Consider the following 27,264-nt stretch of genomic DNA (forward strand, 5'->3'; position numbering starts at 1 on the left):
GTTTTAAAGGTTACATTTTCCCACAATAAATCCTACTTGCTTTTTGTTTCTTTCCTTCCTTTCTTTCCTTCCTTCCTCTTTCTCTCTTTTCTTTCCTTTCTTTCCTTCCCTTCCTTCCTTCCTTCACAAAGGGAAAGATTCTTTTTCTTTCTTTCTTTTTTTTTTTTTAGTTACTTTTTCCTATCTTTTTCATTTAGTTGAGACTTTCATTCTGTACTATTGGCCATAATGGTTGGTTCTTATTTGGAAACGGAATGTTTTTATTTACACATAAATGGCAAAAGGTCGTTTTAAATATTATTGATAGTTCACTACCTGTATTCCTGAGATGAACCTGGGGCTATATAGTACTTTGGTAGTGTCCAGTCATTACTTAGCCTGGGAAAAGGAAGGAGGGAGGGAAGGAAAGAAGGAAGGAAAAAGGAAGAAAGGGACGGAGGGAAAAAAGAAGGTTAAAAAGGAGAGAGGGAGGGAGGACCCTGACAGAAGTTTCATAGACTAATCTCTTTTGTGGGTTGTTTCTCAGAATCTTCTCCCTGGTTAATAGGGCCTATGGGACCGCATCTTTCTTCTACCCTTTTATATACTATTGCTACATGACCTCTAGTCAACCCTAGCTATTCATTACCCTGTATTCACATGTCATTTTTTGTTAGTTAACTTTTCCCTTAACCTCCCCTCCTCAACAGTGAAGATAATAGCTCATACGTCTCTTGAACATGCTTAAATTACTTGCCCAGCTTTTCTACTTCTGTATCTACCTAATTTTAAATTTCTCCTTATTGTCATCTAAAATAGCCGTCTTGGCCCAGTGAGGAGAAAGTAGTCTTGCCAACTTCTCTGGCTGTTATTTACCTTTCTTCATTTCTTAGCTTTCCACTGGCACCCTGTCTGCATATACTCATCTATATAGCCACGAAATTCACGCTTGGATTACTAGGGAATGTAAATGATGGTGGCAGTTTTAAAGCAAGAAACACGAAATGCAAAAGTTACAAACATTTTATACCACTCAACAGAGAATGCTTTCAATGTTGCATGATGTGACATAAATGCGCTTCTATTACCATAATAAAACATTTCGAAATTATTTTGTTAGAGTATGCACATATGAATATAATTAAAATGCTCTGTAGCACTGTAAATCCAAAGCAATTTAGAGAACAACCTCTGTTTCTTTTACTGGAAAACTAACACCTATCTGTCTGTTATTAAAATTATGCAGAGCAAAGAACTCAATTAATTTCGTTCCTATGGTGGTTAAACTATGTACTCATTATTGAACAGTCTGAAGTTAAAATCAATTAAAACAATACAACAAACTTCCAGTAATTTTTCAACAAGGAAGTTTTCCCCTTTGCCTTTCACTCACAGAAGTACTGGTTAAACAGGAAGAAGCAACAGTAAAGCCATTTTCTGACCTTCACAGCCATTCACATGGGAGAGACAATGGCTTCTGCTTCCTCTACTGCAGCTCCTCTTCTGTAAGCCCTTCCCATATACATTTCCTAGTCTCGTGAATCTCTGTGATCCAAGGTCTCCAGTAACTGCCTCCTCACAAAACTTGAAGGCCTGATAGCCGTTTATTCTTTTCAAATTGTGGAAGATGATAGTGTTGTTTTACTTCCTACTGTTGTAAAAAATGCTTTCTTCTTTGAGCTCCTGAGACATAGCTCCAGTTTTAGTTAAGCTCTCTCGTAGTTACTGGAGACCTTTGAACGCAGAGATTCAGGAGACTAGGAAATGTATAACCCTCTCCTTGTAATTTCTTTTCAACCGCCATCTTACACATGTATTATCTTCTAGATTTTATCTGCACCTCCCTCTTCTGTTCCACGGACTCTTCTTTGAATTTACCTATTATTTTTTTTTTGATAATTTCCAAATAATTTCTCTAGGTAGGAACTTCTACCTGCATGCTTTAAAATATCCTCCTAGAGCAGTGGTTCTCAACCTTCCAAATGCCTCCTAATGCTGTGACCCTTTAATATAGTTCCTCATGTTGTGGTGACTCCCAACCACAAAATTATTTTCATTGCCACTTCATAACTGTAATTTTGCTGCTTTTATGAATCATAATGTAAATATCTGATAGGCAGGATGTATTTAGGTGATCCCCGTTAAAAGGTTGCTTGACCCCCAAAGGGGTAGCGACTCATAGGTTGAGAACTGCTGACCTAGAGTTTGACAGCACTACTGTAAACCCCTCAAAATTTTTCACGCTGCTCCCCTGCCCCAGTGGAAGTCTTTCCTAGTTTCCTTTTCTCCAAAATAGTTATCAACTTTCAATGATCTTCGTTCAAAACCCTTACTTTCATTTGAATGTTTTTGCCAACTCCATGTTCAACCACCAGACTATCTAGCCTTCATTCACATTACTACAAACTAACTAAGGCTCTCATCACATCTCACATGGAAGATAATAATAGTTACTTAACTAGTCTTCCCTATCCCTTCCTCTGATACATTCTTTTTTTTTTTTTTTTTTTTTTTGCAGTTTTTGTCTGGGGCTGGGCTTGAACCCACCACCTCCGGTATATGGGGCTGGTATCCTACTCCTTTGAGCCACAGGTGCTGTTCTGATATATTCTCATCACTTCTTCCAGTTTATGGGGCAGTTTATGACCATACTCCCTAATATTGCACATGGAAAATTCCTATTATACGAATTCCATGTCATCAGGTTGTGAAGTTACTATTCTATTGAATTTGTTTAGGAAAAGGCCACAAGCATGGGTAGAGTGGGATCTCATAGACAGGATGAGGTCATTCCTGGTAATAGTCACTTTGAGGAAAGGCATGCCTTTCATTCTAGAAACAGGAATTACGAGAGAGGTCCTTAGGTAAACAGGCATCAGGACTCAAAATTTTGTAATGGGTTAGCATTGCTGAACTGAAACTAAACAAAATTAAATTAACAGGGATAAACACAAATCTTATAGCAGTGTTTAAATAAAATCAATTATCCAGGTCCAGGATTTGAGATAATCTAACTTGATTACAGTTTGTGTTTAAAAAGTTAAAAAAATAGTGAGGCTTGGGCAGTGCCTGTGGCTCAGTGGGTAGGGTGCTGGCCCCATATACTCAGGGTAGCAGGTTCGAAACTTCAACAAAAAAATAGCCGGGCATTGTGGCAGGTGCCTGTAGTCCCAGCTACTCGGCAGGCTGAGGCAAGAGAATCGCCCACGCCCAGGAGTTGGAGGTTGCTATGAGCTGTGATGCCACGGCACTCTACCAAGGGCAATTAAGTGAGACTCTGTCTCAAAAAAATAATAATAACAATAATAATAATAATGTGGCTTTGATTTGACCACAAAGTCAACATGCACCTACAGCAAGATATCATTACTATGAAAGCTAAAAATTGTAACCTGTCATCTAGGACGGAGACCTACATGCTAAAGTTTTGACCTTTAAACCTACTATATATTGAGCATTGCTCAATTGTATTCTGCAAAATCAAAACTTTATTTGAGGGATTGGGTTAAATAATGTATGACATTTGGGGGAGGGAACTGAAAAATTATAATAAATGAGAAGAGAACAACCAATTTTCTGGAAGGGCCAATAATCAAGAAATGGATGACAAAACTATACCTGTGTACCATAGGAAAGTACACTGGAAAAGTGACCAAAATAGAGCTTCAAATATTTGAATAACTATTATGAGGCAGAGGTAAGTCTCAGATTCTGTATTGTTCCCTAGGGTGGAACTTAGTGAGAGCTCACAGGAAAACAGATCTCAATTCAGCATGAAGAATACATTTTTAATGGAACAGGAGTCCACGAAGAAAGGAATTCCATGTCATTGGATATTTACCTCTCAGGAGTGTTATAGAATGTACTGTAAGAGGAATAGAAATTAAATTACATGATCCTCTAAGGTCCCTTCCAAGAAACAAGATTTCATAATTCTCTGAAACAAGTATTAGCCCAAATCATGTGAGAATCACAACTTCAAAGTTTTCTATCATTTTTCCATCTTCTATTCATTCAGAGCATTAGTTTGGATGCTATGCAAACAAAATCCCTAACTACCTTAACATTAGCAGGGTAGTGTTTTGAGTTCATTTGCCAATCATAATGATTGGTCTCTCTGAGCCATACATGCTTTAACCTAATCTCTCCAGGTGCCAGAAGCATGTCTATGAAACGGCTAGCTGGGTTTAGGATTTCAGCTTATGATTGTACAACAGGGATTTTCTCACCTGAAGCTAAGAGACAAAATCTGCCTCAATAGACCATGATGAGCTAAACAGCTAAATTTTATACTATACAACCTTTTCCCACAATTACAGCTATGCATGCATATATATATGTATATATTTGTATTTATAAATGACATGACCGGTAATAGAATAAAGGTGAATGAAAAAGAAGAGAAAGCCATATGAGATATAATACGCTGTTTGCAACAAAGACAAACTACTAGTAGGTTTCTAGATTAAGAGCTTAGAGGGAAGCCGTTGTTTGTCAATAATGGGAAAAAGGCAGGAAGAGCACCAGGGAAAGAAGGCCCTGGTGGCAGATAATTCAGTAGAAAAACTAGGATCAAAGCTCCATGGAAGTGTGATTTACACCAACATAACATTTTTCCATGACAAGCATCTCATTACTTGGCCACAATTAGAAATATAAAATCTCTAAAACTGAGAAGTTTCACCTGGTATGGGGTTATAGCACTACAAATCAACAGGAGCCAGTCAGAAGTTAATTGTGCATTGGCAAATTACATTTTGCTGCTCATTAGTATTTGAAGATTAGGGCATTCAGTTCCATATCAGAGAGCCTACAATATACAAACAATGTCCATTTTCGTTCTCATTTTTTTTGTTGTTCATGCAGCACATATTTATCTTAATGAGTACATGGCTTTTTAAACGACAGTTGTAAAACAAAATAGCACTATTTGCATTTCAGAATAATCAGTAATATCCAGCTTGAATTTTGTCCAGAACAAAAATGGTCCAAAAGAGAATCTGTCTCATGCTGAGCGGTTCAAAATCTGAAATCGTAGCTTTAAAAAATCTGCTACAAAATGGCAAAAAGGCTTCCTGCATGTGATAATAAAATTTGGAAGAGACCTGGTTTAATATTATCCAGGTGAAAACAAGCAATGTTCATCTTTTGGAAAAGACTACGATCTACAAAAATTTGGCTTCATCTCATCCTAGGGCCTACTTAACCCCTTACAATCTGATCTTTGTTCCCTGTACTCTACTGCAATTGTTCTTGTAGCAGCAGTAATATGACCTAGGCCAACAAATCAAATGACTTACTTTTTAATCCTCAACCCACTTGTTTAATATCTCCAAGAAAAAGAGGAAAGTCTCTTTTAAGGAGGAGCCAGTCAGTAGTGGACCTGCGCTGGCAACAAGAGCAACTCTAAGAAAAAGAAAACGTTCCCCCCCAAATCCCAGGAAGATTACAATAGACAGTCCCTGGGGGAAGGGACTGAACCCAAGGTGACATTTCCTAACCCATTACCTATACCCCAATTAAAAAATATTCACAAAATTTGGGCGGCATCTGTGGCTCAAGGAGTAGGGTGCTGGCCCCATGTATTGGAGGTGGGAGGTTCAAACCCGGCCCCGGCCAAAAAAAAAAAAAAATACACACACACATACACATAGATTCACAAAATTAAAAAAAAATTGGATTGTTGATTAACCCTTTCTTCCTGAAATTTTCTCTCCCACAGGGTTTCTGAATACTGCTTTAGCGTGATTCCCCACTCAGCTTCTCTGACTTTTCATTATGTGGCACCCCCCTCCTTTTTTTTTGAGACAGAGTCTCACTTTGTTACCCAGGATAGAGTGTCATGGTGTCAGCCCAGCTCACAGCAACCTCAAACTCCTACATTCAAGTGATCCTCCTGCCTCAGCCTCCCAAGTAACTGAGACTACAGGTCTATACCATCAAGCCTGGCTAGTTTTTCTGTTATTAGCAGAGTCTCCTTCTTGCTCAGGCTGGTCTGGAATGCTGAAGCTCAAGGGATTTTCCTACCTCACCTCCCAGAGTGCTAGGATTACAGGTATGAATCAATCACCACGCTTAGCTTTCTCTGACAACTCTTAATTTGTGTACTCAAATGAGGTGTTCATCAAAGTTATTTCCTTGTCCTTTTTTTCTTACACTCTCTGCCCTAGTGATCTCTTTTAATCTCACCATTTTAATTATTACCTTTCTGGGGAGAGCTGAAAAAATAGGTAATTGTTGATCTCTACCACTCTTCTAAGTCTGACGCCATATGTTCATCTGCCTATTAAGCAACTCTGACTATACACTCAATGTACAGTTCAAATCAGAGAAGTTCAAAAACAATTTCTCCCCAAACCTGGATCCTTCCTCTGAACTTCCTGCTCTCTCTCTTTAAAAAGGGAGAAAAACATATGCCTGTTCAGCTTCTGAACTGGCTTTGATCATTTCTGAGCCATATAAAAATTCTGTAGAGTTATTCTTCTTAACGTCAGTTGTATTTATTCTGGTTTAGGTTCTTCTTTCCTGGATTTTTGCAATAACCTATTAATTAGTTCCTCCTTCACTTTTTTCTCCATCCATTTGAATCACATCTGTTGGACCAATTTTCTGAAAACCACCTCTGACAATATTCTTCTGCTACCTGAAATTCTTCACTGGCCTCCCGGCTGCCTTATAAATAAAATCCAAACTCCAAAAATTCTGCCTTATAAATAAAACCCAATCCTTAACATGACATTCGAGGCCATCATGATTTGGTCTCAAACCTCTTTCTTGGCAGAATTTCTCTCCATACTATACATATATCCCAGGCCTCAGACAAGATGGGCTTCTTATTGCTCCACAGATTTACTCTGTATTTTCGTCACTTTGTATCTGGGTTTAATCTGGTTTCCTTTTTACCCAGAATTCCAATCTTTTCTCTTCCTGTGATGAGCTCTAGCCCCCATAGGCCATAACCAAGATCTTAACCTTCTGGAGTCCTAAGAAGGAATTATACCACTTCTCTACAGCTTTCCATGTGTATCCAGCCAGAAGTTGTCCCTACTTCCACTGAACTCACAAGATGTCTTCTATGCTGTATTTCAGGATACTGACAAATGACAGCAAATAGTGAGAGGCTAAGCAAATGACTGACTGATGATGTGTAGCCTTAAAAGTATTTATAAAGTTTTCGTTACTATCCTACAGAATATGACATATTAACATACCATGATCTTGTTATAAATGCACAGGATTGGTTGCAATCTGAAAAGCATATAAAATGCTAAATTGGTTACCTATTTATATACTTTATCTTATTAAAAATTATCACTGTCACATTAACTAAAACTAGGGCTCGGATTAGGATGTGGCAAGGAAGGCCTTTGTTAGAAACATCCTAGTCTAAGTATAGGATCACCACAAAATCGTGTCTCCCATCCAACCAATGAACATTTAAAGCACTACATCCACATCGGTAACCCTATCACCTCAAAATCATGTCTCCCATTCAACCAATGAACATTTAAAGCACTACATCCACATTAATAACCCCATCACCAACAATACTTTATGAGATATATGGCTGGGTTAAAGCATAGGGTAATCGTTTTAGACTGTCTGTGTTGCTGTAACAGAATAATATAGATTGGGCAATTTACAAACAATAGAAATTTATTTCTCAAAGTTTTGGACACTGGGAATTCCAAGATCAAGTTACAACCAGATTGCTCATCTGGTGAGGGCTACTCTCTGCTTCCAAGATGGGGTCTTATTCCCATATCCTCCAGAAGAGACAATGCTGGGTTCTCATGCGGCAGAAGAGCTTGAGAGAATGAACCTACTCCCTCACATCCTTTTCTAAGTGCCCTAACCCCATCCATAAGAGCTGTGCCCTCACTCATGACCTAATAACCTCCTAAAGGCCCTACTTCTTAATACTATCACATTGGCAATTAAGTTTCAACACACGAATTTGGGGGAACATTCAGACCATAGCAGTGGTAAAATAAGGGCAAATAGAAATATAAACATGTTACAGGTACAGGATTGCTTAATCATTGTCCTCAAAAGCCAAGAGTACATTAGTCTTTGAAAATTAGTAATAATAATCATTAAGACCCCTCCAAATCTTTGTTTTCCATATCTTAAAACAGTAATACCAACTTATATTCTCTGTGCAACATTTTCTGAGAGCACTAAAAGCACTAAACGCATACACACCTTTAAATCAAATTAGGTTGATAACTGCAGTGCAGAGAAGTACCACTGTATTGGTAGAAAACTAGAGCACAGCATGTCTATGTCATTGGTCAAGGTAAGAAAAAGTGTCAAGGTTTTCTTATTCCCAATTTAGTGCTTTATTCAATAGACCAGGAAGAAAAGATAATTAGCAGGTTGATTTTTTTTTCCTTTTCTTTATGTAGGTTTTTCAAAGCTATAAAAAAATAGATGTAGGTGAAAAAACAAATTTCAAAACAAAATTTCAAGGTAAAATTTTAGGTTCTACATGGCCTTTAAAAATAATGAAAGAGGGAGGGGATTGGGTCGATAGAGGGAGGGTTAGTAGGGGGACCACACCTATGGAGCATATTGCAAGTACAAGTTGGATCTATCAGGTGTAGAACACAAATGTCTTAACGCTGTAATTGGGTAAATGAGGTGAAGGCTATGTTGATTAATAGGATGTAAGCACTCCAATTTGTACAAATAATCAACACATTGAATCCCATAATGGCATAAATGTATTCATGATCTATGTACAGATGACTTAATAAAAAAATAATGAAAGAGAAAGGGAGACACCTTATGGGGGGTAGAGAGAAAAAGGGAAGGGAAACGAAAAGGAAATGAGGTACAACTGAGGACTTTCACACAGGCATTTCTTTAAAACCAGGAGTCAGATAAGTCAGTAAGGTTGGTGAGGAATTTGAAGCCAGCAAAGCATACAAAGTCTAGAAAGTTGGGAGAGAGTATAGGTGAGTAGAGAGAACACTGGAATGTGAAGAGAATTAGGTTCTGATCCTATATAACCACTTTTTTGTTATTTGATAGTTGACAAATGATTAGAATTGTAGGCCTTCAGTTTCCTCATTGGTAAAATGACATTAGACAAGATAGAGTCTCAGCACTAATAGCATATGATATAGGATTCTAATAGGTAGGGACATACAGATACTATCACATTGGCAATTAAGTTTTAACATGTGAATTTTGGGGAACATTCAGATCATAGTAGTCGTGAAATAAGGGCAAACAGAAATACATGTGGCTATACACATATATTTGTGTATGTTTATATATAAATTATATATATATACACATACATACATACATACACATATACACACATACACACTACACACACAGGGTACCCCCAAAATGTATACTCATTCACATTTTTTACACCTGTAATTACAAGAGATACAAGATATAACATAGAAGGTAGAACACATTATCAGTATACATTGAGTATTACAATTTCAATACAAAATTTTCCTTTCTTATAATGCATTTTTTGGGCACCCTTTGTATAGGTGTGTGCACATGCACATACACACACACAAATACAGGGCAAACAGCTGGGTGAAAGAAGACATAAAATTGCTCAAATCCTATAGAGATAACAGCACTGTTCACCCATATTTGAGAAAAATATGGGTGATTGCATCTGTATTGAATATATATAAGCTTCTGTCCTTGCCATTATGCCTTAAACAATGAAGTATAACAACTATTTATAGAACATTTACATTATATTAGGTATTATAAGTAATCTAAAACGACTTAAAAGGCCAAGCACGGTGGCTCATGCCTGTAATCCCAGCACTCTGGGAGGCCAAGGCAAGTGAATCACTGAGCTCACGAGTTTGAGACCAGCCTCAGCAAGAATGAGACCTCATCTCTAAAAGTAGCAGGGTGTTGTGGTGGGCACCTGTAGTCCCAGCTACTTGGGAGGCTGAGGTAAGAGAATTGCTTGAGCCCAAGAATCTGAGGTTGCTGTGAGCTATGATGCCATGGCACTCTACCCAGGGTGATAAGGGTGAGACTCTGTCTCAAAAAAAAAAAATTACTTAAAGTATTCAAGAAGATGTACATAGGTTATATGCAAATACTATACCATTTTATTAAGGGTCTGAGCATCCATGCATTTTGGAATGCAAAGGAAGTCTTGGAATCAATTCCTCCCCATGTTGAAGCATGATTATATTTGACAGCGCTATCCGATACGAAGAAATTGATGGAATCTAGAATCTAAGCTCACTGTTATTCAACTAATCAGATTTAGCATAAGAACACAGAAACATTTCTAATGTACATGAGTAAAATATATGCATTTTTAAAAGGAGGTATAAGAGAAAGGCAACAGGTACAGCAATAGAGGAGGGGTAAGAATGAAGAAAGGTAAAAAGATAGTCATCATGGTTCAGTGTTATCTGGAACTAAGGCATTTGACACCCATTCTTAAGAACAATATGTTCAGAGTTAAGAAAAGAGCTTAGTTCCTGAGGCTGAATAGTAGCAGGAGCTGGAGAAAGGACTCCTCACTCTACGTTCACTCTCTAATCTAGAGATTCCCAATTTTACCCTGCAATTCTGTAAATCTTGGAGCACAGGCAATTCACACAACAACATAATAACATACAGAAACTTGAAAGCACTCCATTTGGTGACATCTTCTGAACGTGCTTGTGAAGGATAACTCTACCAATTGTTCTATAAAGTAGACAAATGATTCACAAATAAATACCAAAGCAGATATGTTGTCAGTTAATTTACATAGTCATCATATACCTGGAAAGTAACTGACTTTTCACACATCTTTCTTCTGTAAAAATATTTTTAGTTCAGCTGGCACTAATCTTTACAGTCTTGTCAAATGCTTAAAATGAATTTACCAGCGCCAGTAGCATCTGGCTAAACTAATCACAGGCACTTGTCAGCTATTTTACTGCAAATCGTCAGTGAAAATGACCAAAGTGGGGGAAAGTTTAAAAAGGCAGCAATTCCAACACAACCAATACTTTAATACAAGTATAGTAATTAATCTCCATGTAGGCTGACACTAATGTTACAAATAATATCATTTGCCATTCAGGCCCCAGCACACTGCCATTCCGGCTGCCAGCAGAATAAAGATGGCAGTTGAGATATTTTAGGAACAGAGAAGAGAAGAATGCAGCTCTTTGAAAAATTTGTAGTTATTCATGAATTTCCTAAAATTAAGGTTCAGAAGACTTTCTGTATTTTTCTCCTTTTCATTCAATGGGCCAATTAAGATTTTACATTCTCCTATAATGTCAGGCAGTACAGAACTATGGCACCTACCTATTGCGACGTTACTTGAGTGCTGATATCAAAGGACAGCCTATTAGAGAGTGGAGGAACAGAACAGGAAATTTGGTGTTTGAAGAAATGTAAATGATTGTTTTCTTCCATAGTTCCTCCTGAGATGATAATGTATCAAAGCTATTTGCAAAATAGAACCTTCAAGCCTGTTATAACTTTTTTCTAATCTATTGAAAGTAGATTTCTAACACAAATCTGTGTTACAAATCTGTGTAACACGAACACTGTGTGCGCATAGATGGTCCTAGGTAGCGGTATGGACATTAACAACATTCTTTCAATCAAGTAGCCGAATGCTATGATAATTATTACTATCTTCCCTTGGCTAAGTATCTTCCCAGTATTCAAAATAAATTCTTCCCTCCCTTTGTGGCTCCCTTGGGTCCAGAAAGACATGCTAGTAAGTATAACAGGCACATATAATAGTTATCAGACATAATTGATATAGTCCTCACCAAGTCACTATGCTCTGAGAGGAGAATAGCCTTAAGATGATGCTTGTAAATGTCAGGTCAGACTGGTTCAGGCACTTCTCCTTAACATACGTTTTAAAGAGGTGGTTCTAATTTTAAACTTGGAAAGCAGAAAATCAGTCAAAAATATTTGAAGCACCACAACAAGATGATATTTACGCAGTTTTCCTAATAGCTCTTTGAAACACACACTCTCTGAAATCTGAAAGAATGAGGTTTCTGAGAACCCCACGGTAGGAGAATTCATTATTTAAAAAATCATGTTTCATGAGAAAACAGCTTTACAGGCATGGAGGAAGCATATTAATTTATGGAGGCTCTTATAAATACATTTCCCCAGTAATACTTAGGACAACTAAAGATACATGTGTATATTAATCAAACCCTCTCCCACTGTTAGGAGCCCTTCCCATAACAATGTCAGAAAGCATATGCACCACTTTTTCTGACACAGTAGCGTCCTCCTTCCTAATGCATATGAGAATGTAATCCTAAAACCCAAGTATAATTTCTCTCATTTTCCTTTCCCCAATGTAAGGCCTAAATTCAAAACTTTAGATTCTTGCTATGCCTTCCATTTGACTTCTTTTGTTCAGTACAGTAGAGGTTAAAAGACTTGGGGCATTTGACGACCTGTGGGGATTTAGGCAAATTACGTCATCTCCTCCAAGTTTCAGTTTCTTCATCTACAAAATGAGGAGAATAAGAATGCCTTACCTCACAGGGTTTGTATGAAATACACGGGAAATAATGCATATAAAAATTTAATATGTACTAGGTTCCACATTAAATCCTTAATAAATGCTGCTATCATTCTCCTGGTTAACACTCCCATTTTTCGCTACTATTCTATTTATTCCTTTTTTTATTTTTAAAAAGGACTCCTTAGAATACTTAAGATTTGTATATGTGTATACTCAATCCAAAAGCCAAAAATATACAAAGATACGTGTACATATATCCAAAAGCCAAAAACACACACACATATATGCACATATATTGGCTTTTCATAAGGGAGACTCATATTTAGAGATTATTGTATATGTCAGGCATTATAACACTAACAGAAAAAAAATCAAAATCTCACATAGTCATAACTATGTTCCAGCACTGTGCTGGACTCTGGGGACAAAGAAATAAATGAAAGTTCAATGGCAGAGATTTTACTGGCAGTTGTAGTTGTATTTAAGGAAGCCTATTCGGGATGACAATTTAGCTGAACCTGAAATTATAGATTGGCTTTCAACTTTCAATGTTTGGACATAGGAAATCTAGGTGGGGAGAAGGATATACAGATAGGAGTAGAAAAGTATATTCTGTGAATAGTGAACAGAAAGTAATTCAGTCTACCTGGACTACACAGTCCTTAACATGACGTTTTAGGAGATAGTTTAGAACTGGGGGCCTTGATCTTCAGACTAAAGCACTTGGATCTTGATTGTTAAATAGCAGCATGATTAGTTCTACATATATGCAATAAAAAAAAGTCCCATTAGGGACATCTGTTAAACTCTTCATTTGAGCTCTGTTTTCATTATCTAAAATAATCATTTTTTAAAGCTTTATTTTTCCCTTGATTTTTCAAGTAGTACATTCTTAATGGGAAAAATTCAGAGCATATATAAAAGTGTAAAGAACATTTTATCTCACTTATTAACGGGTCTACTGAGTACAATGTTTGGAAGGGAAGGAGAGAGATACAGATGTTTCTGTAAGCAGTAATGATATCTAAGTTATTTGGGCTTTTGTAAATCTAAACTGAGAGATTTATCTTGATTGTCAATGCAGTTCCTAAGCAACATCAACATCAGGTAAAATGCCATCTGTATTGACCTTTTTGCTGGAAATCACCACAGAAGCTTCAAGAACAAACAAACGAAAAAGGTTCTCAATTGACTCATCACATTCCTAAAGATAGTAAACTAACTGGAAATCTACAGGGTTCAAATGGTTTAAGGTCAAGAAAGCGAAAACGCTTTAGTTTTGTTTTTCAGAAATTAGAATCCTCTCTAAGTTGATTTAAAAATATTTCCTAATTCTAGAAATATATTTCAAACTTATATTCAGTATACTACTGGTATAACATAGAAGTTCCTCAACTACAATACTGAGAGATATATATATATACACACACACAATATACATACACAAATAGGATTGAGTTCATTAGAATCTAGAATGCACATAATGCTTATATTTATACCTATAAGATACAGGATATAATTTGCATTGTGTGACCTATATAATTTAATGAAATTATGGAAAGTTTCTTTTTTTAAGAAAATACTACATATACAAACAACTGCTGCAGTTCTAGACAGATATTTTCTAGAAATGAAACTCTACTTCCTTCCTATGGATTACTTTCTCCTGCTGCATATATCTCCTTTGGCACTGAAACCTTTCCAATTGTTGCTATGGAAGCAATTTTTCCTAAGTGCTCTCTTTGTATGAGACATGGTTTGCAGAGCTACCAACAGCAGCGTATTTCTCTTCCAGACATATTCCAGTGGTGTAATGGTGTAAGTCTTGAAGAATATGTCAATGAAAGACCATATTTACATATTCACATGTTCACTGTAATGTTTTCTAAAAAAATGTTGTTAACTGGAAATAAACTAAACGTGTAATAATAGGATCCTGGCCACATATAAAACATACTACATAATACAACACTACATACAATTAAAAATCATGAAGAATATTTACCAAAAAGGAAAGATAAACATAGTATATTCTTGTGCCTATACTGTGTTTTTTTTTGTTTAGAAAATGCATTTATAAAAATACACAGAAAAAATAAACTAAATACTACAAGCCAAAATATTAACAGCAGTTATAATTAGACGGTTTGATCACAGCAAATTTATTTTCTTCTTTTAAGTAATTTTTCAATTATCTACAATGAACACTATTACTTTTGTAATAGGTAAAAAGCAACATTTTTAAAGAATATGGTGAACATGTAAGTGTTTTTGGAAGAAAATGCTTTTTATTACCAATGCCGTCCCTCTTTTCTTTTCAATCTCTGCCAGTCTGGCTCTTACCCCCACCACCCTATCCAAACAGCAGTAGTCAAGCCCATGTCAGAAGTCATGTTTCATTACCTGTCTTCATTTTACGGGACCTCATTGTATTTACCAAGTTTGATCAGTCTCTCTACAAAAGACTTTCTTTCGGGGGTTCCTGGATACCACTTAAATATTAATTTCCCTGGTCACGGCTCAGTGCCTTTTGTGGGTTTCCCTTCATCTTCTAGACCTCTAAACACTGTAGTGTCTCATGAATCACACTCCAGGCCTCTTCCCTTTTCTTCTCTATCATCACTCCTTTGTGATGTCATCCAATGTCATGACTTCCAAGACTATTTATATGCACCAATGCCTCCTAGACTTATATATCCAGCTTGGACCCTATCCCCTAAGTCCAGAGTCATATATCCAACTGTCTCCTTGGTGGCCTCATTGGAAAACTGATGGGCATACGAACATTAACATCTAAAAAGAACTCCTTACATCTATACCTAAATTTGTTCCACCTATAGTCTTCTTTATCTCTTTCTCTTTCTAGTTACACATGTCAAATAAAAAAAACCACAAAAAAAATAAACAGAAAAAATGAGGAGTTCCTAATTTTTGATTCCTCTATTTTTCTCATCAACCATTTTCATCAATTTACAAATGTTTAGTTTCAAAATATATCAAGCATATTGTCATTTTTTCACTATTGCTACCATGTATTCCAAGTCATTTCTCCTTCAATTACTGAAAAAGCCTCCTAAATATTCACCACCTTCCTCCCCTTTTTGCCTATAAAGTATTTCCAAACAGCAGTTAAAGTGATCTTTGTAAAACCTGTCATTTTTCTGCTCAAAACTTTCCAACCTCTTCCCACCTCTAAAAGCTCGAGTATTTACAATAGCCCAGAAGGCCCTAGCACCATGGTCTGAGACTGTTACGAATTGGACCTCATGTCTTACTACTCTTCCTCCTGCTTACTCTATTCTAGCTTCCTGGTCTTCTTTCTTTTCCTCAAACTCCCCAAGAACATAACTGCCTTGAGACCTCTGCGCTTTGCTGCTCTGTCCTATAAAACCACACCTCTCCTGACCTGCACTCTCTCATCTTGCTTTATTATTCTTATTATTCTCCATGACGTTTATCATCATTCTTTATACAAAATCATCACATGCTGCTATGGACTGACTGTACCTGTCTTCGCAAAATCCATAGGTTTGAAAACCTAATCACTACTGTGATGGTATTTGGAGATGGGGCCCTTGGAAAGTCATTAGGTCATCAGGGTGGATCCTGGTGGATGGGACTGGTGCCCCTTAAAAAGATACATGAGAACATTTGCTTCCTGTCTGCTCTCTCTGCCACACGAAGACACAGTTAGATGGCAGCTCTTTATAAATCAGAAAGGGGACTTCTCACCAGAACCTGACCATTCAGGCACACTGATCTCCAATTTCCCAGCTTTGAGAACTGTAACAAATAAATTCCTGTTGCTTAAGTGACCCAGTTTCTCATACTCTGTCATAGCAGTGTGAGCCAACTAAGACATTACACATTTGTTTATTGTTTTCCTCCTCAACTGAAGAATACAAACTCTAAAAGTCTAGGCTTTTTTTTTTCCCCATGTTGGTTTTCCACTGTCATATCCATAGTATTTGGAACAGTGTTTCACAGTGGTAAATAATCAACAAGTATTGTTTGAATGAATGAAAAGACATATAGAAGAATATCTTTATGACTTTAAAGTGGAAAGGGATTTTTAAAACACTCTAGGAGGATGAGGCAGGATTATTGCTTGTGGTCAAGAATTCCAGACCATCCTGAACAAAAGTGAGACCTCATCTCTACTAAAAATAGAAAAATTAGCTGGGTGCTACAGTGGGCACACTGTAGTCCCACAAGAGACTGAGGCAGGAGGACCTTTTTAGCCCAGGAGTTGGAGGTGTAGTGAGCTATAATGTCGCCACTGCACTCTATCCAGGGGACAGAGTGAGACTGTCTCAGTGTTTAAAAAAGGCATAATTCAAAAAGCAAAAATATAAGCCACAAGTGTGACCAAATATTTGCAGTACATTAATTCTGTCAACAGATTTGTATCTATAATATTTCAAGAACTCATTAACAGAATTGAAAAAAATGTTGAACAATTCAAAGGAATGAGAGAGAAAAGACCTAATAATCTTTTTGAATGGACAAAAAGAATTTTGAGCCTAAGTGATCACAGAAGTGCAATGGTGAAACGTCATTTTAACCTAACAGACTAGCAAAAATTAAAAAGTTTGAAAAGATCAGATGCTGGCTCAAATGCATAGCAAAGGAAATACTTATGTCTTGCCATTGAAGGTATAAATTGGTTTTAGATAACCACTTTGGAAGAAGGTATGGCATTATCTAGTAATTGAAGAAACATATATGTTGGGGGTCAATAATTTTAATCTCTAATTTAAACTGGACAGTAGTTCTTCAAGTGTGATCTAGGAAAAGCTACAGATTTGAGGTCCCTTAGAGATGTCTGTGAGGTCAAAACTACATTCATAAGACATTGCCTTTTATATTCTTCATTCTTGCAAATCTCTAGCAGTTTTCTAGAGTTTACATGATATATGGTAACATCACTGCTTTGATGGCTAGTAGAATGTATGCTTCTGTACTCTGACATTTTAAAATAATCTCAGTTTTTTTGTTGTTTCAGGTTAATTGAGGGTACAAAGAATTAGTTTACCATGTTTGCATTTGTTACGTAAAGTCCCTCTTATAATTGTGTCCCGTCCCCAAGTGGCGTGCCATACACCTTAACATTGTGCACATTAAATGGGAGTATACCCACCCCCCTCACTTCTCCCCTCTCCCCGCCCACCTTGAATTGATTTGAGATTTTCTCTTATGTGGGTACATATTAGATCATCTACTGGCTTCATATTAGAATTGAGTACATTGGATTCTTGCTTCTCTATTCTTGCCATACTTCACTAAGAAGAATGTATTCCAATTCCCTCCAAGTTAATATAAAAGATGTAAAGTCTTCATGTTTTTTATGGCTGAATAGTATTCCATGGTATACATATACCACAGTTTGTTAATCCTCTCCTGGGTTGGGTGGCATTTAGGTTGTTTCCATATATGGCGATTGTAAATTGAGCAGTGATAAACAGTATAATGCAAATGTCCTTATGATAAAAGGATTTTTTTTTCTTCTGGGGAGATGCCTACTAATGGGATTGCAGGATCAAATGTTGGGTCTAATTTGAGTTCTTTGAGGATTCTGCATACTTCTTTCCTAAAAGGATGTATTAGTTTGCAGTTCCACCAACAGCATAAGAGTGTTCCCTTCTCTCCACATCCACGCCAGTATCTGTAGCTTTGAGACTTTGTGATGTGGGCTATTCTCACTGGGGTTATGTGATATCTCAGTGTGTTTTTTTTTTAAAACAGAATCTCACTGTGTTGCCCTCTGTAGAGTGTTGTACCATCATAGCTCACAGCAACCTCAAACTCGGGCTCAAGCAATTCTCTTGCCTCAGCCTGCCATAACATATGGCAAAACTTTAATGGAAACCAAAGGGATGACAGACACAGTCCACAGTTACCTCTGCAGTAAGGGAAGGAAGATCTCCATTGTGAGATCACAGGCATTAAAGGGCCTTGATAAAGTTTTATTTCTTCAGCTGAAGGGGTTAAAATGGTGTCTCACCATTGTACTTCTGTCATCACCAAGGCTCAGAATTTTTATTGCCCATTTGTAATGATTGTTAGGTCTTTTCTCTATCTTATCTTTGAATTGTTTAACTTTGTTTTCAATTCCATTAACAAGTTCATAGGACTTTAAATTATTATTATTCTTTATATCTGACATACTATCTATGTGTGTGTTCTTCGGTAAACATGAAATATTTTGTAATGATTTTTAAAGCATCTTTACTAACACTTTAAAAATATGAACGATAGCAATTTGCCTAAAAGTTTTATTCTAGTCTTTTTAGAATCGACCTAGATCCGATACTATTCAATGGCCCTTGTAGCCTTATGTGTTTATACTTTCATTTTCATTTGTCAATTTTTGTATTATACTTTAATTTGCTTTCAAAAAAATATTCATGTCTCTCTGTCTTTTGGAAACATTTAATATTTCACCATGTTAAATACTATCAAAATTGATCATTTTATTGACATCATTCTATGTATTTATGTACATATCAGAGAAAGATATTCAAGGCATTAATAAGTAGTAGCATGCACTGTTTTAATGCCAAAGGCTTTTCTTTTTCCATAAAACAACATTCAGTGATGATATCATACTTCTGTTCTGTATCATATACTTACTTCATATACAATCATAAGTTCTTAGCCAATTAATAAAAACTAATGGAAAGAGAAATTTTCGACAACTGTATTGTTTTATAAGAAACAGTATTTTATTTAGAATTCAATGAAGAATAATGCTAACATCTCTGGTAATTCTCCAAGGACACACAGTATTAATATCTCCCAGAAAATGTAGGAAAGGACAATAAAGCACTATGCAAACAGATTTAATATTTTGAAAACTGAGCGTGTGGTGGGTGAGTGAAACAGAGAACAAAAGAGAGAGAGGAGAAGAGGGGGAGAAGGGGGAATGGTTTATAAGGAGCTGCAGTGTTAATAATGCAGAGTACCTTGTGCTTGGTGCTCACACTTTCTATACTTATTCATCCTCAAATTCCATCAGTGTATGAAGAACTGATGTAAAATGAAATTGTTCACAAATAAAAAAGCACAATTTACAGGTTCAGATTTAAAGAATCTTATTCCGGTAATGCTTTTTCTGAAATTATTTTATGTCTCCCACGAAACACTAACCCTGACGACAGAAAATACTGCAATCTCTTTCTTAGCCTTTAGGTCCCCACCCAAATGGCAATACTTGAGAGGCGAGCTATCTTTGAGCATACTATTAGAAGGAGCCCTCCCCCTGTACCTTTCTTATGGTGTTATTATTTAGTATTGAACCCGGTCTGTTTCTTTCTTAGCATATATTAAGATAAATAGTTATATAATTATCTTTCCTATGAGACAGTAAGTGCCAGGGGGCAGTGACCACATCTCCATTGCTCACCACTGTATATGAACAGTGTACCCAGTTTAATTCCTGACATGAATTCAGGATTCAATAAACTATTGTTGAAAGAATGAAATACAACGCCCATAATATGTCCTCCTCTTACTTTACTCTTCACCCTAAAATATTTCTTTCTTGGTCCCCCGTTGCAATTTCTATTTTGTTTTTATGATGCTTTAGAGTATCTTGAGAGCAGATATTTGACAGAGAACCATATGGCAAAACTTGTGGTGTATGTATATGTACCATCTTTTATATCACTAACTGTATAAAATCTTAACCCATCATTCATGTTTATAGAAGGTGTAAAAGACAATTTAATTTATTCTCAAATACTCAAACAAGTAACCATAAAGGCTTCTAAAATGTAATGGAAAAGGAAGAAAATTTATTGAGAAAGCTGACAATGGCTACATGCTGTCTGAAAAATTAAAAGCCATCCAAGTCAAAACGGTAAAGCCAATGTATAAGAAGACATACATTTCTAAATTTGATGCATTGGTTTGGCTCACAGCTCACGATTTCAGTTTCCACCAGGGGTGAGGAACCAGTAGCCTTAAGGAAATTCGCGACCTTCTTGGTCCTTGAGTGTGCCCTTTGCACTGAATCTAAATTCTACATAACAAATCCTTTTATTGAAGGGGGTGCAGCAGAGAAAGATGAAGCTTCTCTTGCCTCCTTTGGTGCTTAAAAAAGCATGATCTTGAAATCAGAAGGCCTGTAGGCTCCGACCCCTGAACCAACCCCTGAAAGGCAATTCTGTCTCTCTCGCGTTTTATTTTTAATTTAAAAATAGCAGTGTTTTTTTTTTTTTAATAGAACTATAAGTCTGCCTTCCTCGCTTTTGCAGACAAAGAATGGAGGAGAGGAAGTTTTCTATGATTTCATTTTGTAAAGTAAAAAAGATAGGCATGTCTTAGGTATTTATAGGTATATATATAGTTGTGTAACCAGATGATTGTGATCTACAGTGTTATGGATTAGCTGTTTTACACTGTCACCTAGCGCTTTTCATTATACTTCATTTACTTACTCCTTGCCCCCAAGTAGATTGTGAGTACCTTAAAGTTTGAGACCACCTTAAAATGGAATTAGTACAGTAATATGCTTAATATTTTGTTAAGAGTCTTGTGAGAGCCAAACTAACTCAAATCAAACTAACTCCTTTTTGTTGTTTACTCAGAACAACAGGCTGCTGCATACCAAGGACATTATCGCATACCTGGGTGTTGGGCAAGCCCCCTTGTGCACTCAGCCCACATCCTGACCCCCCTCCCCTCTTTGCACTTGCCACTCTACTATGCACACGCCCCACTTGCCCCCTTGGGCACTCAGCCCACATCCTGACCTCCTCCCCTCTTTGCACTCGCCACTCTACTATGCACACGCCCCACTTGCCTCCTTGCACAACGTTTATCCCTTTCTTCTAATTTGCTCACCTGAGACAAAGAGAATTCATCCCTAAGCCAATCAGTCCAGAACACGACCACCCTGTACCTGTTAGTTTGGGACAGACATGGTTTACCTACCAGTAAGGGGATGGGGTGGGATGGACTAATGGGAGAGAAGAGGGAGGGGTATAAAGGGACTTTCTGGATAGTCTGTAAGGGCTGTTCCTGCTTTTTCTTAAAGGGGCAGCCCAGGCTCTGAGCTTGAATAAAACTCCTCATGCTTTTGCAGCGATGTTCGGACTCTCAGAGTGGTGCTTAAATTGAGTCTGGGGGCTTACAGTCTCAAGAAATTCTTGATTTTAGTGACTTTTGCTTACTGGTTTAAATCAGACACCTTCAAAGCCATTTATGAATCAATTATTGCATGCTTCTTTTTTTTTTAGAGACAGAGTCTCACTTTATCACCCTCAGTAGAATGCTGTGGCGTCATAGCTCACAGCAACCTCCAACTCCTGGGCTTAGGCGATTCTCTTGCCTCAGCCTCCCGAGTAGCTACAAATTATTGCATACATTAAACAACTTACTCATTAAAGAAATCTAACTTTGGTAAATTTATATTGTCATGCTTAACAATATTCTATTAAACAATGTGGTAGAATAAGTTAATGTGAAAAGCTATTACTACTGTTCAAATTATTCTGTGTAAGATTTAAGGAAAAAGGCTAGGCTCAAAATTAAGAATTGCAAATTCTTTTTTTTTTTTTTTTAAGAATTTCAAATTCTTAAGAATGAGAAACAAAAAAGAAATTCACAGCCAATGCTCTGATGGGGAGATAAAGGTAATAGGCTAAGAGAAATACACAGCTGAAGACAAGTTTAAGACTAGGTTTTTATTTTTTATTTTTATTTATTTTTTGAGACCTAGTCTTATTATGTCATCCTCAGTAGAGTGCTGTAGTGTCATTGCTTACAGCAACCTCAAATTCTTGGGCTTACATGATTCTCTTGCCTTAGCCTCCCAATTAGCTGGGACTACAGGTGCTCGTACAATGTCCAGCTATTTTTTGTGGTATTTGTCATTGTTGTTTAGCAGGCCTGGGCTGGGTTTGAACCTGCCAGCCCTGATGTATATGGCTGGCACCCTAACTATCGAACTACTGGCACCAAGCCAAGACTAGGTTTTTAATACTTGCACAGGGAAGAGGCGGAACTGAGCTCCCTGGGTAAGACCGGAAACCTACAATGGTGGTCTCATCTGGAAAACTAGGTCTAGAATACCTTTAGTCACTTGCTGAAAAATATGGCAGGGAGAAAGTTAATCCCATCAGGGTATAAGTAGAAAAGTGGGACATCATGCCTTTCCAACCTGTTTCAGGACCCTGTATTGAAAAATTAATGTGGGTGGCGCCTGTGGCCCAAAAGGGTAGGGCGCCAGTCCCATATGCCGGAGGTGGTAGGTTCAAACCCAGCCCCAGCCAAAAATGGCAAAATAAATAAATAAATAAAAGTTTAAAAAAAAAAAAGAATGATGATGATATCACATACACTTAAAAAAAAAGAAAAATTAATGTACAAACTGGTAAAATTCAGCAGAGGCAGAAAAATAAGTCACATACCTAGACTAATATCACATATATAACTAGAAGACACAGAGTTGAGATTCAAACCCAGATCTTTCTGATCATAGAAAACTCTGTATTATATTAAACAATATCCCATTCCCACGGAGAACCTCTCCAACATTTCAGCCACCCCCTAAAAAAAGAACTTAAAGGGAAAAATGCTGTTGGCAACAAAGTTTTCCCCACACCCTCTCTTCTTCTTCTTTTCCACAGTTGTGCTTTTAATTTTTTTAAATTGTACTTTGATAATATTACTTAATGGTTTATTTGAGTGTCGCTCCAAATCACCTCAAGTACACATCTCATATCACATTTCATCTGCTGTGAGCCACACATTTTGAGAAACATAGTTTACATTTGAAGTGAAAACTTAGGAGGATTATTTCTCAGTACATACAGATTCTTTATAACTTTATAAGCATTCTCATTGGTGCCAGGGTTAGGGACTCTTAACAGTGGCTTTCTTTTCTTTCTTTTTTTGAAAGACAGAGCCTTAGTCTGTTGCTGGGCTAGAGTGTAGTGGCATCATCATAGCTCTCTGTAACCTCAAATGCTTGGGTTCAAGCAATCCTCCTACTTTAACCTTCATAGTACCTGGAACTACTGGTGCGGGGACTATAGGTGCTGCACCTGGCTAACTTCTCTATTTTTTCTAGAGATGGGTCTCCTTCTTGCTTAGGCTTATTTCAAACTCCTGGCCTCAAGCAATCCTCCTGCCGTAGCCTCCAAAAGTGCTAGGATCACAGATGTAAGTCACCACACCTGGCCAACTCCTTCATAAATAGTGCAATTTGATTTTAACTTAGAATCTAATACTTTGTTTCTTGGATACTTCTTCTTCATCTCCTACTTCATCTTCACCTCAGATCCAGTGGTATATTCTTCTTCTTCTGAAAATAATGACTATTGTTTTATCTGGAGTCCAGTTTTTCAGGGACAAGAAAGCATTGAGCTCTCCAGTTTGGGGACCCCATGGTGTATTTGGCTCCAGTAAAACATCACATTCTAGACCCTTTTCATCACAGGGATCAACGCCAAGATCACTAACGGTATCTTTTGAAAAGGGCACAGCAATAACATCTTTGTGCTTCTGCAGATCATCCAGTATTGTAGTAGTGGTACAGGATGGCAACTCTCAACCTTCACCTTGATCACAAAGTGCAACCACGTGGTCTCTCACTTTACAGCCCTTTGTAAGCTGAGTGGGGTCAAACTGAAGAACCTTCTGGCTACAGCAGGGGTAAACCCCTGTGCCAACAGCGCTTGATGGATCTGCTGCAATGGGATAAACGATTGTTTCTGGGTGGAACTGATAATGTGAAAATTCAATACAGAGAAATGCCTGACAGCACCTTGAACAAGTCAGCCAGTTGATCGTTCCCCAGAAATGCCAATATACATCTCTCCAAGATTTTAATTCTTCAAAAAGACTATTCAAATACTCATGAACATCCCAAGTCTTATCTCTTATGTGAATATAGATAATATTTCCATGTTGATCCACATTGATTTTTCCAGGAATACAAGGGATTCTTCTTTCTGTTTCTTTTGTTAGAAGTTTCTTACACAAACAGCATCTGTACAATGTTGCTGCGTTACTCCGAGAATCTGGATTCAAGTACTCAGGATCAAACAGTCTCTCAATCTTCTTACAAAAAAGTTTACTTCTAAACTTATCTCTTTTCTCCTTTAGATCATCAATTTCATTGTGTGTGAACAGATCAGCTATATGTGTAAGAAGATTTGCATTAATACAGTTCATGTTGCAAGGGGTAGCTACTATGGCATTCATATTTTTGTGGCAATACTGAATACACTGTTCAATTAATGAATCCATTTTCAAGGACTCTGAAGAAATAAGAATTGAAATGACATTTCCTGGCTCTAAAGTGGGTATCTCACAATCTTTATTCTCCTTAGTGTTCCTTTTAACATATTTTATCAACCAGTTGAAAATATGAACGTCACAATGAACTGAAATGTCCACTTCTTCCCAGCGCTCGGCATCCATAGATAAATATTCAGCAAAGTACTTCATTTCTGATAGCAAAAGATCTCGTGGGCAAATAAAATCTCCTTTCAAGTTTTTTGCTTCAGCACATACATGGATCACCATGTTTGGCCCTTCAGATTCTTCAGTGTTTTCTCCACCACTATGAGTAGTACAATTTTCACTTTCTGAAGAACAATTCCTTGTGGAAGCTATACTATGTCTTCCTGTTTTAGAAACTGCATCCTGACCAACTGGAGTCTCCTAAAATTCTCCCTGTGTGTCAAGAAGTGATGATTTGATATACATGGCTAAAGATTCCACAGGACTCTCTCTAGCAGCCATTAGGGGATTATACTGGTTGTCAACGGGTGAGTTTCCACTGCTCTTCAGTTCATCAAATCTTTTGGCACACTCTTTGGGTGTTAATCCTGGCACAAGCCTTGCTACAGTTTCCCAGTTGATGGTTTGAGGGATTCCGAGTAATAGATAAAGGATCATATCCAATACCACTTGATTATTCACGAAATTGTTATTTTCAGAATATCCACGACTCATCTTGTTGAAGTGCCAATACAGTGTAGTGGTTAAGAGTGTAGACTCTAGAGCCAGACTGTCCAAGTTTGCATCCTGTTTCTACCACTCAAGGTATTATCTGGTTCAGATTAATCTCTGTGCCTCAATTTCCTCATTTCCACAAGGTCGCGGCAGCCCTTGCTGCGCCTCTGTCACCCACGGGGACCAGTACCACCCGTGCTCCCGCCATGAAGCTGCGCCGACCCAGCCTGCTACCCGGGCCGTGACGCCCTCACATGCCACCCCACTCTCTCTTGGGCGGCGGCCGAAGACCAGTGCCCACACCCTTTCTTCAAATTAAAATAAAAGGAATTCAAAGGAAGTGATCATGCTACAAGTTGTCAATTTATTAAATTTTAAATTCTCTTCCATTAATACTATAAGCCTCAACATATAACCATGCCAATAGAAGTATACGGTATCGCTAGGTGATGAATATATAAAAACTTCTGTATATTTAATCATCTTGTTTCTAATAAACAATTATGAATTGTTAACATTTGGGAGACATAGTAACTAGGGTACCTGAAAATAGCTAGAAGCAGAAATAAGACTAAGATTCTGAGCAAACTGTAGCTGCTAATAGATTTCATCGGATTTTTTTCTAATTTAATTAAAGCAAAGTAAGGAAGGTTAAATCATTAAACAGATTTCAAACTCCACAACAGTAGGTGATAAGTTAAACTTCAGTACACTGTATAGTAGAAAACTGGGCAGCCAGGGATATTAGGCCTTAGAAAAGCATTTAATGACAACTTTGTACTCTCTTACATAGGAAATACACTGTGATTGAGTTTATAATCCCAATTTTATATATGTATGCATGAATACAAAGATGAGAAGAATATAAATATTAGAAGGATATACACCAACATGTTACCAGTAGTAATTACTGGTTTAAGAGATTATAGGCAATTTACTTTCTTCTTCTTTTTTTTTTTTGTTTTCTATGATTTCTCTGTATTTACTAAGCAATCTACCACATCTTAGTTTTCATAACTCAGAAAAATAATCATTAATTTTATAACCAGGAAGTGAGATTAATTAAAAAGAAACAGATTTCCTTTAGAAAAATATTAGCTACCTGCCTATGTGGCTATAGATATATATAAAATCTCAAAATCAGTTTTCTGTTAATCAGTTATACTGAGTTAGCATATGTAAGACAGTTTTCATAATTAGGGAACCATAACATATTATTCAATGAAAATATTTTATAACACAAAAGTAGTATATGTTAATTTAATGTCTACTGCATATTTAATCACACTCATACCCATCACTACCTATAGAGGTTGAAAATGTATATGCCAACATTTGGCCCAGGGTGACTTCTAAACTTTAGTTATGAACCACAGCTGAAATAGCGGGTTTGTAATGGAAATGCCGACTACCTTAACTATAGCAGCATGAACAACATTGACTATAATAAAATCCTTGTTCAGATATAATTCACATAAAAAGTAAAAGCCAACGGCTGTGAACAGCTTGATACATTTAAATCATTTTTTAACACATTCAAAATCTATACAGTTCTATATTCCTTTCAAAACAATACTTGATGGTTTTTCAGACTTCTATGTTTTGTTTTTAGAAATCTGTGTATATTAGTATCTCATATGATTCCCTGTAGAATATTTTTTTCATTATCTCCATCTATTGAAAGTACTAATGAGGGTAGAGCAAGATGGCAGATTAGAAACAGCTCATTAATAGCTATTCCCAGCCAGAAAGGGGAACTAGAACTCCAGCAACCTCTGCCTAGAGTTATAACAGGGACATCACTCTGC

The 27,264-nt window shown here is 37.0% G+C and overlaps 1 protein-coding gene and 1 pseudogene across 2 annotated transcripts in view; both read right to left on the minus strand.

Annotated features, from left to right (window-relative positions):
• DIAPH2 (diaphanous related formin 2) overlaps positions 1-27,264 on the minus strand; it is a 909,107-nt gene that overhangs the window by 387,413 nt on the left and 494,430 nt on the right. The gene's annotated exons all lie outside the window — the stretch shown is intronic.
• On the minus strand, positions 23,738-25,690 carry LOC100942552 (annotated as a pseudogene).

Source organism: Otolemur garnettii, unplaced genomic scaffold (genome assembly GCF_000181295.1).
Source record: "Otolemur garnettii isolate 467f Iridium unplaced genomic scaffold, OtoGar3 scaffold00157, whole genome shotgun sequence".
Lineage (NCBI taxonomy): Eukaryota > Metazoa > Chordata > Mammalia > Primates > Galagidae > Otolemur > Otolemur garnettii.